The sequence below is a fragment of the Bos taurus genome, chromosome 5 (assembly GCF_002263795.3).
Source record: "Bos taurus isolate L1 Dominette 01449 registration number 42190680 breed Hereford chromosome 5, ARS-UCD2.0, whole genome shotgun sequence".
NCBI lineage: Eukaryota > Metazoa > Chordata > Mammalia > Artiodactyla > Bovidae > Bos > Bos taurus.
The window spans coordinates 55,362,988-55,384,101 of record NC_037332.1 but is presented as its reverse complement, the minus strand read 5'-3'; the positions used below and the strand labels follow the sequence as shown (position 1 = coordinate 55,384,101).

At 39.6% G+C, this 21,114-nt stretch overlaps 1 pseudogene; it reads right to left on the bottom strand.

The window, feature by feature from the left end:
- Window positions 1-15,021, bottom strand: part of LOC101904412 (thymidylate synthase-like) — an 81,174-nt pseudogene extending 66,153 nt beyond the window's left edge.
- Window positions 15,022-21,114: the final 6,093 nt, after the last annotated feature.

The window sequence follows — 21,114 nt, the reverse complement described above, 5'->3', positions numbered from 1 at the left end:
ATGATGGTGTTAAAGTGCTGCACTCAATATGCCAGCAAATTTGGAAAACTCAGCAATGGCCACAGGACTGGAAAGGGTCAGTTTTCATTCTAATCCCAAAGAAAGGCAATGCCAAAAAATATTTAAACTATATAATTGCATTCATTTAACACGCTAGCAAGGCAGTGCTCAGGATTCTTCAAGCTAGGCTTCAGCAGTATGTGAACTGAGAACTTGTAGATATACAAGTTGGATTTAGAAAAGGCAGAGGAACCAGAGGCCAAATTGCCAACATCCTCTGGATCATAGAAAAAGCAAGGAAATTCCATAAAATCATCTATTTCTGGTTCATTGACTATGCTAAAGCCTTTGACTCTGTGGATCGCAACAAACTGTGGAAATTTCTTTTCTTTTTTTTTTGAAAATTCTTAAAGAGATGGGACTACCACCTTACCTGCCTCCTGAGAAATCTGTATGCAAGTCAAGTGCAATAGTCAGAACCAGACATAGAACAATGGACTAGTTCCAAATTGGGAAAGGAGTACATCAAGGCTGTATATTGTCACCTTGCTTATTTAACTTATATGCGGAGTACATCATGTGAAATGCCAGGTTGGATGACTCACAAACTAGAATCAAGATTGCCAGGAGAAATATCAACAACCTCAGATATGCAGATGACACCACTCTAATGGCAGAAAGCAAAGAGGAACTAAAGAGTCTCTTGATGAGGGTGAAAGAGGAGAGTGAAAAAGCTGGCTTAAAACTCAACATTCAAAAAATGAAGATCATGACATCCAGTCCCATCATTTCATGGTGAGCAGAAGGGAAAAATGTGGAAACAGTGGCAGATTTTATTTTTTTGGCTCCAGTGCTGGAGCTCCAATACGCTGGCCACCTGAAGTGAGGAGCCAACTCACTGGAAAAGACCCTGATGCTGGGAAAGATTGAGGGCAGGAGGAGAAGGGGGTAACAGGATGAAATGGTTGGATGGCATCACTTACTCAATAGACATGAGTTTGAGCAAACTCTGGGAGATAGCGAAGAACAGGGAAGCCTGGCATGCTGCAGTCTGTGGGGTCGCAGAGAGTCAGACATGACTTAGTGACTAAACAACAGCAATGGGCTGGATAACTTGGATTTGCTTTCAACATAGAAAATTACCATCAATAAAAAATAAGTGGGGAAAAGTAAACTATAAAAAGTTTGTTTTTCTTTTTTTAGGACTGCAGTGTTCTTATTTTCAAAGATGCTTAGAAATGTGAATGAGGCAACATGATACTGCTTGCAAGAGATTTTAAGTTAACCTGCTGGAATGATTGAGATAGAACTATGAGTAGTTTATCACTTGTTTGTGTAAAAAACAGGCTGCTTTCAGATAATAATAGTAGTAGTAATAATAAGTTGTACCACCGAGTGTTTAGTGTGTGCCAGGAATTTTTCTAAGTATGTTGTTAGCTCTAATCTTCATGACAATCTACTATGAAGTGTGTATTCTTATAATCTACATTTTGCAGATAAGAAAATGGAGGCACAGTAAGGTTCAGTAATTTGTCCAGATCACAACAGTGGTGAGACAAGATTCAAACCCAGAGGATTGACTCTGAAGTCCATGGTTCTAGGCTTTACTATCCCCAGTTTGACTTTTTTTTTTTTCTTTTTGTGAGAGGCCTTTAGAAAACAATTTTTTAAAAAAAAATTTGGCTGCCCTGGGTCTTGGTTGCGACATGCAGCATCTTTGATCTTTGTTGCGGCACTCATTCTCTTAGTTGTGGCGTGTGGGATCTAGTTTCCTGACTAGGGATCAGATCTGGGGTCCCAATGTTGGGAGCTCAGAGTCTTAGCCCCTGGATACCACGCAAGTCCTAGTTTGCCTTTTAATGACAACAGCACGAACATTTGCACTGTCCATCTCGTTCTCCATAGTATTTTTAATCTATTAATTAACTTAGAAAATCTTATTTTTTTCTAAAAGATTTTGAAAGTGCAACCTAAGACATTGCTCAATATATTAAAAGTTAAGATGAGTGGAGTCCAAATTTACAGATTGCAAGATGGGATATTTTTATTGGTGGTGGTTTACATTTTGAAATAGTTATACTGTATGCTGTTCTCAGTGGCTCAGTCGTGTCTGACTCTTTGTGACAGCCTGTAGCCCTCCAGGCTTCTCTGTTCATGGGATTTCCCAGGCAGGAATACTGGGGTGGATTGCCATTTCCTCCTCCAGGGGATCTTCCCAACCCAGGGATCGAACCCTTGTCTCTTGTGCCTCCTGCATTGGCAGGCAGATTCTTTACCACTGAGCCACCTGGGAAGCCCAGTTATACTGTATGCATATATCTAAAAAAGTATTATTAAAAAAGTAGAGAGAGAGAGAAACCTCACATGCACATAAAACTCCACAGTAATGAAATGGACAATTCACAAGGATGCCTACTCTTCTAAGGGAATGGACTATTTTCTTGTAGTCTTTGAATGTTCACACTGATATTTAAAGCAATGTATCCTCATTAACCCCTTCCATTGAATGGTGGTCTACAATTATGCTTCTGTTGTGCTTCTGTCCTCCCTTGGGAAGCAAAAGATGACAGATTCAGCATAAAGCTGGACGTCACTGTATAAGTAAGTAGCCTGACTGCTGTGCACATCAGGATAACTTTCATGATACACAGAGGTAACACAATGGAAATCACAGTTTAGAAATCCAATTTATCTTGCTGTGAATAGAATTGCCTTCAATCCTGATGACAATTAGTTTTGTTCCATAACACTGTGATAGGAATGTGACATTGAAAAACTACTTGCTATCTATGAAAGCTTTCGTCTACCATGAGTTCATGCCACAGAGGGAAAAATGTTAATTCTACTTAAGTGAGAAAACATAATAGGGTTTTTCACAAAGAGCGGCCACAAGGTCAGAGTATGACTGCTGAGGTAATGAAGAGAAGGCATCCCTGAAACTTTTAGTTGCTTATACATTCTATTAAAGTTGCAAAATTCTGCTGATTCTTTTTTCTCAAAACCACTGGGGTTGCAGCTCAGTCACATTATGGATTAAGAGGGGAGTGATGCCAGCCTTTAATGTTTCCTGGTACTGCACAGAGCCTGCTGCGGATGCTCTTGGCTGGCCTTGGCTTTCCTCTTTGGTTCCAGCATCCTTTTCCTTTTCATCCGACTTTGCTGGTAAGTCTGTTCAGTACTTACGATACTGTTTTGAAAAACCCCAAATTGCACCTTTACATTTACTGTGAGAATAAAAAGCCCCCTGGTACAGCATACTCTGGGAAAAAAAAAAAGCCTGAAATATGGTTAACATTTTCCCACCCATTTGTCGGAAAGCACACATCAAAAGAAAATCTGTAGTTTGATAAGATTGGAATCAGACATCTTGCAGCTCAACGGTGTGTGTGTTTATTGATCACTGCAGGAGTGAAGAGAGACCTGGAGCAAGGCAGACTTGAGTGGGAATCCAAGCACCACCATTTACCAGCCTATTTGGGCAAATATTTCTGAATGAGAATTTCTTCATTGGTAAATGGGGAATAATAGCTATCTCCTGTGGTTACTGTGGAGTTAAACGTTTTGTACCTAAAAGTGAAAGTGAAAGTCATCCAGTCATGTCTGACTCTTTGTGACCCCATGGACAATACAGTCCATGGAATTCTCTAGGCCAGAATACTAGAGTGGGTAGCCTTTCCGTTCTCCAGGGGATCTTCCAAATCCAGGGACTGAACCCAGGTCTCCTGTATTGCAGGTGGATTCTTCAGCAGCTGAGTCACAAGGGAAGCCCAAGAATACTGAAGCCTATCCTTTCTCCAGTGGATCTTCCTTACCCAGGAATCCAACCGGAGTCTCCTGCATTGTACCTAGGGCGCTAGTATATCCTAAGTGTTAATTGCTGGCTATTATGAGGCTATGTGACTTAGTTCCCACCTTAAGAAGATTGTTCCGGAAGGAGAGAGAAAGCACGTACGTAAATGCTTTAAAGCAGAGGGATAAAGGCTGTGAAGGAGCCTCAAAATGTTTTGATACTGGTGTTGTGGAGAGAGCCTAGTGGCTGGGATAGGCACCAACCTCTTAACTTGTTGCCCTAAACTCTCTTGCTCTTTCCAGTCTACTCTTCATAAAATAGTCAATGTTTCCTTTCTTAAATGCAAATAGGATCACACTTGAAATTCTCCCATGGTTTCACATTCACTTTGGGAGAAAGTATTCAGTATATGAACTCCTGCTTAATTCTCCAACTTCATTTCCTTCCCTTTACCTTTCTCATTTCCAAACATATATTTCATGTGCTTGTTTTTTTGTTCAGTTGCTTAGTTGTGTCCGACTCTTTGTGACCCCATGAATTTGTAGCACGCCAGGCTTCTCTGTCCTTCACCATTTCCTGGAACTTGCTCAAAGTCATGCTCATTGAGTCAGTGATGCCATCCAACCATCTCATTCTCTGTCATCCCCTTCTCCTCCTGCCTTCAATCTTTCCCAGCATCAGGGTCTTTTCTGATGCATCAGGTGGCCAAAGTATCGGAGCCTCAGTTTCAGCATCAGTCCTTCCAATGAATATTCAGGATTGATTTCCTTTAGAATTGACTGGTTGGATCTCCTTTAGGTCCAAGGGACTCTCAAGAGTTCTCCAACACCACAGTTCAAAAGCATCAATTCTCTGGCACTCAGCCTTCTTTTTGGTCCAAATCTCACATCCATACATAACTAGTGGAAAAACTATAGTTTTGACTAATGGACCTTGTCAGCAAGGTAATGTCTCTGCTTTTTAATATGCTGTCTAGGTTGATCATAGCTTTTCTTCCAAGTAGCAAGTGTCTTTTAATTTCATGGCCGCAGTCATCATCTGTAGTGATTTTGGCGCCCCCCAAAATAAAGTCTGTCACTGTTTCCATTGTTTCCCCATCTATTTGCCATGAAGTGGTGAGACTGGATGCCATGATCTTAGTTTTCTGAATGTTGAGCTTTAGGCCAGCTTTTCACTCTCCTCTTTAACTTTCATCAAGAGGCTCTTTAGTTCTTCTTCACTTTCTGCCCTAAGGGTGGTGTAATCTGCATATCTGAGGTTATTGATATTTCTCCCAGCAATCTTGATTCCAGCTTGTACTTCATCCAGCCCAGCATTTCTCATGATGTACTCTGCATATAAGTTAAATAAGTAGCGTGACAATATACAACCTTGACATACTCCTTTTCCTATTTGGAACCAGTCTGTTGTTCCATGTCCAGTTTAACAGTTGCTTCTTGACCTGCATACAGATTTCTCAGGAGGCATGAAAGGGGGTCTGGTAGTCCCATCTCTTTCAGAATTTTCCAAGTTTGTTGTGACCCACACAGTCAAAGGCTTTGGCATAGTCAATAAAGAAGAAATAGATGTTTTTCTGGAACTCTCTTGCTTTTTCCATGATCCAATGGATGTTGGCAATTTGGTCTCTGGTTCCTCTGCCTTTTCTAAATCCAGCTTGAACATCTGGAAGCTCATGGTTCACATACTGCTGAAGCCTGGCTTGGAGAATATTGAGCATTACCCTACTAGCATGTGAGATGAGTGCAATTGTGCAGTACTTTGGCATCGCCTTTCTTAGGGACTGGAAAGAAAACTGACTTTTCCAGTCCTATGACCACTGCTGAGTTTTCCAAATTTGCTGGCATATTGAGTGAAGCACTTTCACAGCATCATCTTTTAGGATTTGAAATAGCTCAACTGGAATTCCATCACCTCCACTAGCTTTGTTTGTAGTGATGCTTCAAGGCCCACTTGACTTCACATTCCAGGATGTCTGGCTCTAGGTCAATGATCACACCATCGTGATAATCTGGGTCATAAAACTCTTGTTTGTATAGTTCTTCTTGTGTATTCTTGCCATCTCTTCTTAATATCTTCTGCTACTGTTAGTTCCATACCATTTCTGTCCTTTATTGAGCCTGTCTGCATGAAATGTTCTTTTGGTATCTCTAATTTTCTTGAAGAGATCTCTAGTCTTTCCCTTTCTGTTGTTTTCCTCTTTCTTTGCATTGATCACTGAGGAAGGCTTTCTAATTTTTCCTTGCTGTTCTTTGGAACTCTGCATTCAGATGGGTATATCTTTCCTTTTCTCCTTTGCTTTTTGCTTCTCTTCTTTTCTCAGCTATTTATAAGGCCTCCCCAGACAACCATTTTTCCTTTTTGCATTTCTTTTTCTTGGGGATGGTCTCAATTCCTGTTTCCTGTACAATGTGACGAACCTCCATCCATAGTTCTTCAGGCACTCTGTCAGATCTAGTCCCTTAAATTTATTTCTCACTTCCACTGTATAATCATAAGGGATTTGATTTAGGTCATACCTGAATGGTCTAGTGGTTTTCCCTACTTTCTTCAATTTCAGTCTGAATTTGGCAATAAGGAGTTCATGATCTGAGCCACAGTCAGCTCCTGGTCTTGTTTTTGCTAACTGTATAGAGCTTCTCCATCTTTGGCTGCAAAAAATATAATCAACCTGATTTTGGTGTTGACCATCTGGTGATGTCCATGTGTAGAGTCTTCTCTTGTGTTGTTGGAATAAGGTGTTTGCTATGACGGGTGCATTCTCTTGGCAAAACTTTATTAGCCTTTGCCCTGCTTCATTCTGTACTCCAAGGCCAAATTGCCTATTACTCCAGGTATTTCTTGACTTCCTACTTTTGCATTCCAGTTCCCTATAAGGAAAAGGACATCTTTTTTGGGGTGTTAATTCTAGAAGGTCTTGTAGGTCTTCATAGAACCATTCAACTTCAGCTTCTTCATCATTACTGGTTGGGGCATAGTCTTGGATTACTGTGATATTGAATGGTTTACCTTGGAAATGAACAGAGATAATTTTGTCCTTTTTAAGATTGCATCCAAGTACTACATTTCAGACTCTTTTGTGTACTATGATGGCTACTCCATTTTTTCTAACCGATTTTTGTCCACAGTAATAGATATAATTGTCATCTGAGTTAAATTCACCCATTCCAGCCCATTTTAGTTTGCTGATTCCTAAAATGTCGATGTTCACTCTTGCCATCTCCTGTTTGATCACTTCCAGTTTGCCTTGATTCATGGACCTAACATTCCAGGTTCCTATGCAATATTGTTCTTTACAGCATCGGAGCTTGCTTCTATCACCAGTCACATCCACAACTGATTGTTGTTCTTACTTTGGATCCATCTCTTTATTCTTTCTGGAGTTATTTCTCCACTGATCTCCAGTCACATATTGGGCACCTACTGACCTGAGGAGTTCATCTTTTAGTGTCCTATCTTTTTGCCTTTTCATACTGTTCATGGGGTCCTCAAGGCAAGAATACTGAAGTGGTTTGCCATTCCCTTTTCCAGTGGACCACATTTTGTCAGAACTCTCCAAAAAGACCCATACATCTTGGGTGGCCCTACATGGCATGGCTCATAGTTTCATTGAGTTAGACAAGGCTGTGGTCCATGTGATTAGTTCTTAGGATATATTTCATTAAAAAAGTGACCAAATACTGTGTTTGAAAACCTTTTTAATTATTTATTTTCTTTGTGTGGTAAATTATCTTTTGTAATGACTTATACACCACTACTAATGAGTCTTCATTATTCTTGAATTCTAATAGACTTAGTTCCTGGCAGGAGGGGCACTGGAGATTAGAGTTACATTCTAAATCAGTTAGAGCAACAGAAAAGCAGAGAAAAATCTGTTATGTAAATATGTAGTCACACAACAGATTCAATCTTACTGAGCCTTGTTAGGGAGTGGAGAACAGCAGATGTAGAATTTTCCTGCAAACGTGAATTATTTGACTTCCTGGTTAATATCAGACTCTGCAGCTTTCTTTTTTTTATTAGAAATTTATTTATTTTAATTGGAGGCTAATTACTTTACAATATTGTGTTGGTTTTGCCATACATCAACATGAACCTGCCATGGGTATACACATGCTCCTCATCCTGAACCCCCCTCCCACCTCCCTCCCCATACCATCCCTCTGGGTCATCCCAGTGCACCAGCCCCGAGCATCCTGTATCATGCATCGAACCTGGACTGGCGATTCATTTCACATATATTAAACATGTCTCAATGCTATTCTCCCAAATCATCCTACCCTTGCCCTCTCCCACAGAGTCCAAAAGTGCAGCTTTCTTAATAACATAGCAAATTATGGATAATACCAGGTTTCCTTTCACCCACTTGGTTTCCAGTTTATGTTGGTGTAAGCATGTACTGGATAAAAGGTTGGGAATGCAGTCAGGTTAGAAGCAAAGTAGGCAGTTGTCAGTTCACTAGTGTTGAAAGTGGGGATGAAGAAGATGCTTGCTGATCTTGCTGCTTCAGTGACGTACCCTTTGAGTACAGCTGGAGTAGGAAGAGTGAGAGAGAAGACAGGCTAATTTTAGGGAAAAAGAGATGGAAAGAAAGGAAGGAAGGGTAGGAAGATAAAACTTACAATAGTTCTTTCCCACTGTACCAGGCACTGGCTAGACAAGTCAAGGAAATGGCAGTATGCTTGCCTGGAGAATCCCATGGACAGAGGAGCCTGGCAGGCTACAGTTCATAGGGTTGCAGAGAGTCAGACACAACTGAGCAACTAACACACTTTCAGAACTCAAATCACTTTAACACTATCTCTTTAAAATGTGCTGGAGGGTATGAGTTGCCAATGCCATATTAGCAAAGGGTTTTAGTGTCTTCTTGGGTCTGGTATAACATAGTGATCTTTTGAATTAAACATTTTCTTAGACTAGATGTATACTTTGGGTTGAGGCTGAGATCAAGTCTCTCATTCAGTGTTTTTGAAGAGAAATAATTAAGAACATCAGTATTATAATCATTTACATTTTATTTTCCCAAGCCCCTAGCCTAGGGACTGGCACACAATAAGTGCTCACTAAATGTTTGTTAAATGAGTGAGTTGCACAATTACTTTTCAGATCCTTTCAAGCCCAAGATTGAAGGGGGAACTAAAAATACACTTATGAAAATTTTATCCAGGCAAACAATTAAAAAAAGAGGTATATCGATTGGAAATGCGATAAAGGTTGAAATAAGTGTATGCTCTCTAGCAAAGTGAATGGAAATATCACAAAAATCTGTGGATAATATTGATCTGGCCAAAAAGTTCATTTGGGTTCTCCGTAATATCTGTTGAGAAAACTCAAATGAACTTTTTGCTCACTCCAATATATAAGCTTTCAGTGCCTTGGAAATCATCCAAACCCTTGTTTTGTCGCTAAGGCATCTGAGGATTAGACATGACAGTGACGTGTGCAGGCTGCACCCCTGCTTGGGGCAGAAGCAGCTGATCCTGGTTTTCTGATTCCTCCACTCAGGCACATGTTGTTGTTTTTCAGTCGTGTTGGGGGAGTGTGTAATATCCTTGGTTCTGTCTTGTTGCAACAAAAATCTGAAGCGACTGATGGACCAGCGTTACAGCTCTCAAATGGACCAGTGTTACAGCTCCGTGTTACAGGTCAGTTTTCTTTAGAAAGTAAAGGAAAATACATCCTCAAGGCATGAGGGCATGCTGACCCAAAAGACCAAAGAGAAGAGAGGCCCCCCAGCTCAATTTTGGCTCCTCTTTTTATATGTTTTTTCTCCTCCCCTCTGGGCCTGCCTTATGTAAATTGGGCTAGCCAGGAGGGATGTTTGTTTTACCTGAGGTCCTCACTCTGGTCCTTGAACCTTCCTTTGTTCTATTTTCACAGGCTTTTCCTTTCTTTGTCTTTTAGCTACCGCCATTTTGAACTCCTTTTTTCTATTCTAACTACCTAACTGTCGCTCAGTCGTGTCTACTCTTTGCGACCCCATGGACTGTAGCCCGCCAGGTTCCTCTATCTATGGGATTTCCCAGGCAAGAGTACTGGGGTGGGTTGCCATTTCCATTCTCCAGGGGATCTTCCCAACCCAGGGATTGAACCCACATCTCCTTCCTGGCGGGCGGATTCCTTACAACTGAGTCACCTGGGAAGCCCATTCAGGCACCTACTCCACCCTAATGTCCAACCAGGGACAAAGGGGAGAAACTGACTTCCACATTCACTGAATTCCATGTACTTAGTTTGAAAACTCTGGGAGAAATCAGACTGTTTCCTGAGATGAGAATTGAGTGCATAAGTTATGCATTTCATAAAATAAATGAGAAAATTCAGCAGGTCAAAATAAGCCTGTTTCAGTGAAGAACCAGATACAGAATAGTCTCTCAATAGACCAGATAGACCCTGCAATATTAGAGACGTTTTTGCAACAATGACATAAAACTATTGGGATGTCTGGGAGAGAGTTAGTCTTCCATCCCACCAAGAGATTGAGTAGAATGACTGGTTCTATTTTCAATTACCTTCATTTTCATTATCTGTGTTTGGGATGGACAATCACAATCTTAATTATTTCTGTTCTGGGTAAGGTTGGAGGACAAAACTAATGATGTCATCAGAGGAAGCACACAGAGAGTGTTTACCATCCTGGAGATCAGTCAACTGGAAATTTTGCTAGCACATCACTCCTAGGGCGATGAGCTCAGTGGGAGCTGAGAGTAGCAATGAGTTGTGCCAGCTACCCACTGAGGGTGACAGTTTAAAAACAGTGGGCTGAAAAATGTCATAAATTTGAAAAACAATGAACTGCCTGGTGTCAGGGTTTAGAGATTGATGGGACTTTTGCCTGGAAAGCCAGAAAGAAGGAGTGTAGAAATTCACACCATTTTACATTCAAAATGTCCCTTGCAAATGATTCATTAACAGCCATATAGATATATATGTATGTATATGTATGTACACACACATATACACACACACACATACATTATTTATATTGTTTTCTCTCTGTGTTTAAAATGCTCAGGAGCTGAAATTTGTTTGAACTGTTCAGTCAAGTGAAATGGTTCCTTTTGCAATATGCAGTTAGTTTTGGTAGCTCAAGCTGCCTTTAACTTTCTTTTCACTTTCTTCCTTTGTCATTAAAGGTGAAGGGCAAGCAGGAGAGAGAGGGTTTGATTTACTCTGGTGCTCCCCCAGCGGTGCTGCTGTGTGCAGCCTGAAAGGCCCTGCATTGCACAACATAGATGATGGTGTGAATGGTCCTCTCACCCTTCAGAGTGGTGCAGTGGGGCTGCCAGTCTAATGCAGTTGGGAGTCGGGGGGATTTGGAACAATTTAGCCATTGTTGCTTAATGACTTCAAACCTTGTGGTTTCAAACAAAAACTATTATATTTCAAGAATTTGGTGGTTCCACTGATCTCAATGATGTGATGAGCTGGTGGGTAGGCCAGTGGCTTGTGGGCCTAGGATGAACTTGATAGGGACACGTCATCTGTCCTTCCTGTGTTTGTTACATTCCTCCACTAGGTTAGCTCAGGCTTGTTCTCATGTTCATGATAGTTAATATACAAGCATCTTTTTAAGCTTCTGCTCAGTCCAATTGACTGCTTTCTCTCATTCTCCAAAGCAAATCAAATGGCCATGCCCAGAATCAAAGTGAGAAGACAACCAGCCAAGGGTGTGGATACAGGGAAGCAAGAAACATTGGGACTCAGTGCAATCAGGTCTAATAGTGAGTTAGCAAACAAAAAGTTCAGGAAAGACTATCATAGATGTCAACAGTCATTACTGTTCAAGGCAGTCATGTTTTACTTTGAAGTTTGTATTTTTTCATTTATTCATCCATCCAAAATTCATTAGGGGATGATCATGTTTAGACACTGTTCTGGAGGCTGGGACAAACTCTGTATTTAAAATGATTACCTTACAAGACAGGATTTTATTTGCCCCTGCCACCTTCTGTTTCTTTTCTCATCTTAGAGATGTGTTTTCTAAATTGAAATAAAGAGATAGAGATTTTGTTAATATAGTAGTAAGTTTGCTCTGGGCTTCCCAGGTGGCTCAGTGGTAAAGAATCCACCTGCCAATGCAGGAGCTGCAGGAGACATGAGTTCCACCCCAGGGTCGAGAAGATCCCCTGGTAGAGGAAATGGCAACCCACTCCAGGATTCTTTCCTGGAGAATCCCATGGACAGAGGAACCTGGTGGGCTTTAGTCCATGGGGTCAAAAAGAGTCAGACAAGTTTTTTCAAGTCAGACAAGATATTGTCAATGTTAATTGAGAAAGATTTGAAGGTCCTGGAGTCTCTTTACACAGGAATATTGCCTCTCTCAGGTGGAGCTGGGACTTGGAAGTAGAGGAAGGGGATAGAAAAGGACCAGTGAGTTGAGGTGAAGCAGGGAGAGATGGAAGAGGGAAGAAATCCAGAAGGAGAATGTGAAACTTCAGGTGGTTTATCTGAGGTGGACTAAATTAACTGAAAGATGACTTTATGAGAAAGCAAAGAAGTTTTTGGCATATTCCTCTGGTTTCCATGTGTGTGCATAATTGGCAAGTGCTTTTTTGTAATATGTTGTCTTAATACAATCTCCCAGACCTTGTGGGGATAACTAGGGCATTTCATTATGTGGGAATATTGGAGAGTTCATCATTTAGCTTGCTGGGTTCTTCCCCTCACGTTCCCTGACACCTACTCAGACTTCCTTTCATCCTTATCACATACCAGTCACCATCAACTTTCTTTGGTTTTAGGAGTCTCTCCCTTAACCAGGATCTTGATATGTTAGTTATTTTAATTTTGCCTTCTGTAGAATTCTAGCATTCTCATCTTCTTGATCTTTATTTTTCAACACCATTCCCAAATCCTAGCTTCCAGCAGATTATGTCGACTCTGATTTCATTTATTTGTGGGATATTTAGGGAGCTTCAGATAATACTAGGCAAATAACAATTGAGTGCTTACTAAACACTCAGTGTTACTAATCACTTTTGCTTGTGTACACTCAACCTTACAACAATGATATGATTATTCTTATTCTAGATGAGGGAATGGAAGCACAGAGTGTCAGACAACTTGTTTGAAATAACAGAAATGGCAGAGCTGAATTTGAATCCAAGTGGTCAGGCGCATTTACACTCAATAAATAAGGGCCATTCCTGACTGCAAGGAATGATAATGCCTTCATTTTCTGTTCCTTTCTTCTGTTACCACAACTTCTCATTGCTTCAAACATTTTCTGCCTTCATTTATTTTTAAGAAAAGCTCCACTTACATGATGTTTTGGGCTTCTCTGATAGCTCAGTTGGTAAAGAATCTGCCTGCAATGTAGAAAACATTGGTTTGATTCCTAGGTCGGGAAGATGGAGAAGGGATAGGCTGCCCAATCCAGTATTCTTGGGTTTCCCTTGTGGCTCAGCTGGTAAATAATCCACCTGAAATGTGGGAGACCTGGGTTCAATCCCTGGGTTGGGAAGATCCCCTGGAGAAGGGAAAGTCTACCCACCCCAGTATTCTGGCCTAGAGAATTCCATGGGTCCCTGGGGTCCCAAAGAGTCGGACATGACTGAGTGACTTTCACTTTCACATGATGTTTTAGATGAGAAATGGCTGCCACCAACCCGGGGCCCACCCTCCGCAACCCCACATGATGTTTTAATTCCTGTCTTTGCCATCTCCTTTCCTGCTGTGCTCACCTCCTTTGAGACCTCACTCTTTTCATTATCTTGGCATTTACTTCTATCACTTCATCTCTGCTAGTTCCTTCCCCTCAGCCAGCAAATATACTTAGCATTAAAAAACAAACCATCCTCTAACTTGTTACTTTCTTGAATGACAAAATTAAAAAAAATTTGGATGTTTCATAATCCACTTGATGGAATCTGCCCTCCTGGGGTTTCTGAAAATCACATCAAAGCCGACCATCTTCCCCCAGTCATACACCTTGTTCTCTTCTCTGAAGATACTTTCCTATTTCTCTGATTCTGTTTTCATGTTTCCATGGCTCATTTTTATTCCTTCTCTTCTCACCTATCTGTGGGCATTTCCCAGTGTTCTGTGCTGTGAGCTTTTAAGCTCATCTTTTTACTCTCTCCCTCAGAGATAGTGTGGTCATATAATTTGTTGCCCAAATTGGGACGCTGTTGCCTGGCACAGATGCTTAACTGGATGTGATGTCAGGGCAGTAGGAACAAACCAGGACTGCAGCCCTTCCCGTCTCTCTCAGTTCCACATTTTCAACCCCTTACTAGTGGTTTCTGTGTCTGTTCAGGGCTTCAGATTCCACATATCCTAAATCACACTCTTCATATTTTTATCTTTCCTTTTCTAACCAACTATTTCTGATTTCTTTACCTTTGCCATCTTGCAGCCACTGAGACTTGAAAGCTTGGGTCATTTCTGAGTGCTCTCCATACACACTGCCAATGACATCAGTGTCTAGGTTTACTGATTTGGCTTTTATAATGTTCTATTTTATTCCTTCCTTTCCATTTTTCAATGCTGCTGTTTTGGTTCAGGCCTTTATCGCTTCAAGCCAGTACTATTTTGGTAGCCTAATCCCAAATGAACTTTTTAAACTGTGCTTTCTCCTGTTATCCCGGAACTCTATGCATATCTAATCCAGGTCCTTTACTGTCTCCTGTCTTGTACAAAATACTTTGGCTTTCAGTAGTTTGATTATGATGTGTGTGGGTGAGAGTATCTTTGAGTTTATCCCATTTGAAGTTTGTTGAGTTTCTTGGATGTGATTAATGTTTATTTTTTCCTTTACAATTGGCTGTTATTTTTTACAAATATTCTTTTTTTAAAATTTTATTTTATTTTTAAACTTTACAAATTGTCAAATATTCTTATCTTACCTTTTCTCTCCATATTTCTTTATCCATTCATTTGTCAATAGACATTTAGGTTGTTTCCATGTCTGGGCTATTGTGAAGAGTGCTGCTATGAAGACAGAGATGCATGTATCTTTTTGAATTAGAGTTTTGTCTGGGTATATGCGTAAGAGTGGGATTGCTGGATCATAGGTTAATTCTATTTTCAATTTTCTGAGGAACCTCCATTCTGTTTTCCATAGTGACTGCATTAACTTGCATTCACACCAACTGTGTAGGAGGGGTCCCTTTTCTCCATACCCTCTTTAGCATTTATTATTTATTGAATTTTAAATGATGGTCATTCTGATTCGTGTGAGGTGGTACCTTGTTATAGTTCTGATTTGCGTTTCTCTGATAATTAGCCATGTTGAACATTTTTCACGTGCCTATTGGCTGTCTGTATTTCTCCATTAGGAGAAATATCTATTTAGGTCTTCTGCCCATTTTTCAAATAGCTTGCTTATTGTTTTGAGTTATATGAGCTGTTTGTATATTTTGAAAATTAAACCCTTATTGGTTATATAGTTTGCAAATACTTTCTCCCATTCTGTAGGTTGTCTTTTCATTTTGTTTATGGTTTATTTTGCTGTGCAAAAGCTTGTAAGTTTGATTAGGTCCCATTTATATATTTTTGTTTTTATTTCTATTGCCCTGAGAGACTGACCTAAAAAAACACTGGTATGATTTACGTCAGAGAGTGTTTTCGTATGTTCTTTTCTAGGAATTTTATGATGTCATGTCTTTTGTTTAAATATTTAAGTCACTTTGATTTAATTTTTGTGTATGGTAAGAGAATGTGTTTTAACTTTACTGCTTTACATGAGATTGTACAACTTTCCCAACACTACTTGCTGAAGAGACTTTTTTCCTCATTATGTATTTTTGTGTCTTTTGTTGAAAGTTGATAGACTGTAGATGTGTGGGTTTATTTCTGGTCTCTCTAGTCTCTTCCATTGATCCCTGTGTTTGTTTTTGTGCCAATGTGATGTTTTGATTACTGTAGCTTTGTAGTGTTGTCAGACTGGATAACTTCAATTGTTGTATTGTCAGGGTCGTGGATTCTTTCCTCTGTATCCTCAAATACGCTAAGTGTTCTACTGAATTTTTCATTTCAGTTATTGTACTTTTCAACTCAATAATTTTTGTTCTTTTTAACAATTGCTGTCCTTTTATTGATATTCTCTCTTTGGTGAGACATTGTTCTTCTACTCTTCTTTAGTTCTGTAGACATAAGTTTCTTTAGTTCTTTTAACATCTTTATCTAAGTTAAAGTCTTTGTCTAGTGACTTTGATACAAAGCTAATTTAGGAACAGTTGATATTTATTGCCCCTCACATCCTATATGGGCCTTATTCACCTGTTTCTCTGCATGTCTCATAATTTTTTGTTAAAATTGGAACATTTAAAATAATGTAATACAGGAATTCTGGAAGTCAGATTCCACTCCCTACTCATCCTGGATTGGTTATTGCTGTTTGTTTTGGTTGTTGCTGCTGCTGCGGTTTTGTTGCTGTTGTTGTTTCTTTGTTTGTTTTCTGGTTTAGTGACTTTCCTGAACTAATTCTGTAAAGTCTGTATTCTTTGTTGTGTGTGGTCACTGCAGTCTCTGCTCAGTTATCTTAGTGGTCAGTTAATGATAAGACAGAGATTTCCTTATATACTTTGCACTAATAAATCTTGAAGCCTCAGCAAGGGGGTGTGTGTGTGTATGTGTGTGTGTGTGTTTGAGTGTGTCAGGAAATGTTTTTAATGCTGTGGCAGACAGTTTACAACACTATTTTAGTCTTTATTTCCTGCTTGTCCAGAGCTTCATGGTCAGCCAGAGGTGAGAATTATACCCAGTCCTGCAAAAGACCTTCTAAATACCCAAAAATAGGCCACAACCCTTCACAGTTCCCTCTGGACATCCCATTCTCCAGCTTTTCCTCTTAAGTTTTTGGTTAGCATCTCATTTGTCCCAGCTGTTATTGCTGCCTCAGCAAGTTATTATTAAGCAATTGCTGCTGATTATTTTTGAACAATGACTCAAGGGGAAAAATCTGTTTTTGATGAATGAGCTCTGAATCAGGAGGAATAAAGATGAACCCTGAAAGTGGGGGTTTTTAGGGATGTGCCAGGTAGGTCAAATAGTGGAATGGGGCTTTTGAACAGCCCCAAATTCATTCTTCCCTTTCTAATGGTTTCTAGGTTGCTGGTATTCATGACTATTGTGATTGCAAGGCTGCTGGTTTTCAAGATCATTGCAGAGCTAGGGAGAGATGAATAGGAATAGGGCTAAACAAAACTCCCTGTTTTTTTATGGAGATTCAACTACTGTTTTGAGTAAACACACCTTGGATTGTCAAAAACTTTGGCTAATTTCTAGAGTTCTGAAAAAGATAATTTTGACAATTTTTGCTAGTATTCTCATTGCTTTTTTATGGGCAAAGTGGATTTTTAGAGTTCCTTACTCTGTCAGTCAGGTTTCCCAGGTAGCTCAGTGGTAAAGAATCCACCTGCCAATACAGGAGATGTGGGTTTGATCCCTGGGTCAGGAAGATCCTTGCAGCCCACTCCAGTATTGTTGGCTGGGAAATCTCATGAACAGAGGAACCTGATGGGCTACAGTCCATGAGGTTGGGAGAGGGAGAGGGTGGGATGATTTGGGAGAACGGCATTGAAATACGTATAATATCATATATGGAATGAGTTGTCAGTCCAGGTTCGATGCATGATACTGGATGCTTGGGGCTGGTGCACTGGGACGACCCAGAGGGATGGTATGGGGAGGGAGGAGGGAGGAGGGTTCAGGATGGGGAACACATGTATACCTGTGGCGGATTCATTTTGATATTTGGCAAAACCAATACAATATTGTAAAGTTTAAAAATAAAATAAAATTAAAAAAATAAAAATAAAAATAAAAAATATAGATGATATTAAAAAAAAAAAAGAGTCAGATATGATTGAGCACACATGCATGCACTCTGTTATTCAGAAATCAGAATCCTTGCATAAAATGCTTTGAGTTTCAGTTTCCATGTAATGAAATTCTTTTAATCAATTTCTGAATTTCTAAACATTTCCCTGGCCATAGCAGCTGAAAGAGATGAAAAAAAAATTTTTTTTTTTCTACCGTATATTGCTTGTATCACATATGCCATTACCCTGAAACTTTGGGGTTTATACAAATAACTTCCAGAGATCTGGGGTCAGGAGAGTTGGAGAAAGACTAAAGGATCTACATTTTAAGCAAGTCCTAGGGAATTGGGGTGCTCACTAGCTCATAGACCAAATTTTAAGGAACACTGATCTAAATGACATTCTTAGTACTTAACATATATCAACATATATATTTTTTATTTTATTTTGTTTTTTTTGCATGTCTGTATCTTCTCTACTAAAATACTCTTTGTATATAGGAACAATGTCCTGCACACTCTGAATCCTCAAAGGATTCAATTTATAGGCAATCTTCTAGAAGTTTGCTGAATGAATCAATAAATAAGAGCATTGTTTTCATGGGCAATAAGTTCTTAATTCCACACTAGGACTGACCAAGTAAAACTTCTGGAATTTGTAAACTCATTGGTAAATTGAAAATTGCCAGCAATTGCTTTCTTAATTAAGAAAGCAGTTGATTTTGTAGAGATTTGAATTTAGAAAAATGACTCCAATTGTTTTCACAAATGATTTTTTTATTTTGGACATTGTCATACGCATATATAGAAATTCAATTTGGGTCTTTTTGTATTACCGTGTCTCTGCTGCTGCTGCCATGTCTCTAGTTCACATTTTAAACACATGAAACACAGTTGTAATAACTGTTTTAATGTCCTATCTGTAATGCTAACATCTGTGTCAATTCTAATTTGCTTTTTGTCCTCATTTTTGGTTGTGTTTTTCTGGTTCTTTGCATATCCGGTAATTTTCTGTTTGAATAGAAGACATTGAATTTTACATTGTTATACACTGGATATTTTTGTATAACTATTAATATTCTTGAGCCTTGTTCATGGGAACAATGAACTTACTTGAAAACTTTTGTTCTTTTGGGGTCTTGCTTTTAAGGTTATTTTGAGGAGCAGGGCAGCATTTAGTCTTGGGTTAATTATTCCCTCTGGCTACAGTCCATGGGGTCGCAAAAGAGTCAGACATGACTTGGCAACTAAACAATTATTCCCTATTATCAGTGCAAGTCACTTCTGTGCAAGTCATTCTACTCAGTGCCCCAGGAGTCATGAGGTTTCCAATCTGGATGGTGGGAACAGCTGGGCATGGCTCCCTTTAATCTTCTCAGGTGGTTTCTTCAGCTATCTGGAGTTATGTCTCATACGTCTTCTCTCTGCTACTCTGTCTTATGAATTCTAGCTGTCTTGGTCTTCCTGTACTCCTAGTGCTCTCTCTTTGTCTCAGGTTGCCTACTGGGCTCTGTCATGATTCCCTCTCTCTGTGCTGTGTCATGGAGCTTTTTCAAGGCAGTAAGCTAGATCAATTGTATGGTTCACCTCATTTGTTTTCTGTGTTTCAGGAATCATTGTTCTTTGTTGCCTATGTCCTATGCCTTGAAACCTATTATTTCATATACTTGTCCACTTTTTGATTTAGTTGGGAAGGTAAATCTGGTCCTTGCTATCTGGTCTTGGCCAGCAGTGGGAGTCTCTGGGAGTGTTTTAAACACCAACTTACTAGTACTGTGACCAAGCCTGAAGAGCAAGTTACATGTGGTTCCTAAATAGACCTTTTCTTCTCTCAAAAAATATTCCATTAATTTGTTACTTTTACCATTTGACACCCATGGTTATTACTGATAGCTGTCTTCATCAACTCAATTTACTCTTTAGCAGGGTGCCAATAGAGTGGATTCTACCTTTAATTGGAAAGATATCATTGCACTCAATTTGAGAAGAAGATAATTGCCTTCTTTGAACTGAACATCAGTGTTTCAGTTGTATGTAGGTTGTGGGAGTAAAAATCTATTCAGTGTACTGGCCTGACTTTAAAGAGTTCACCTGTTCTTAGAGAGTGGGCAGTTATCCACTGGTTTAACCAAACTCCACGTTTGTCTGACTTTGTCTTTCTTGTATATTTCCCTGTGTTTCTGAGATGATAGATATTCTGTGAAAAAAAAGTGGCTTTGTTGCCAGGTGTTTGTGCATCTTGGTGTAAATCAGGTATATTTACCTCAGAGCTTCTCAGAGCCTTGCTATAATGGTATACATTTGGTTCTCCAGGCAGGTATACAGTATGAGGCCTTTTCCAAGCTCTCTTGGGGTTGGTGTTCCACAGACTACATGTTAAAAAATGTTGTGTTAGAGGTACAAGAAACTGTAGAGTTTAGATTGCTTTTTAGAACATACCACCAGAAGTCTTTCAAGTCAAGATCCAGGAAATTTCCTTTCTTCTTAATTTCCTTTTCTAATTTCCTTCTCTAATCATTTTGCAAGTCCTTGCCATACAGAAATGCTGAATCAAGCGCTTGATAAGTACTATGGCAGTTAATGAGAAGTAAGATAAGCTATTTGTTTGGTCTGGGCCTCAGTTTATTCATGTGTGAAGCAAGAAGTTTGGATTATGATTATTAATATCTTTTCTAGCTCTTTAATTCTATAATTCTGTACTTTTTTGATTCAGAAAGCATGATCCCTGATCCCAAGCTGCTGACTGTCTAGTGTGGGATACAAGGCTAATGCACATAATGTAACTAGAAAGCACTTCAAAATGGTGCATATCTCTGTGTCAGATTGTTTGGTACAGATTAGAGGGGCTATACAAGATCAGAGAGGGGAAACCAGTGAGGCCAGAACACTTCTGTTTTTTCTCGCTACATTAGGCACTCAACAGAGCCCCTAAAACAATGATTTAGTGGGAATGTATTTGGCTATGGAGATATAAAATGCATTTACTATGTCTAAGGACTTTGTTCCATGTCTACTTAAGCTCACTTAATAACAGTGCAGAGGTTAGCTACAGTGTGAGATTAAAGAAAACATCTCTATTGGTATAAGCATTTAATACCCACTAAAAGAGTCATTAGGTCACTAATGTTTTTTACAGAACCTGAAGACTTGAACTAAAAGATATTCCAGGTCGAAGGCATGAATAGAATCCTAGAATGTTAAAGCTGAAAGAGTCCTGAGCGATCACCCAAGTACAAGGTCAGCAAACTTTTTCTGTATAGGGCCAGGTAGTCAGTGTTTTAGCCTTTGCAGGCTGTTAGATAGATCACTGTTGCAATTATTCAACTACACCTTTGAAGTGCAAACACAGCCATAGACAACATGTAAATGATTGAGCATGGCTGCATTCCAATAAAACTTTATACACAAAAACAAGAAGCTTGTGGGCTCTGGTTGAAGATGAAGACCAGAGTAGTTTGGCATTTGAACAAGATCACAGAAATATGGACTGAATTGTGTTCCCCACCCTCCAATTCATATATGGAAGCCCTAACTGCCAGTGTGATTATATTTGGATAGG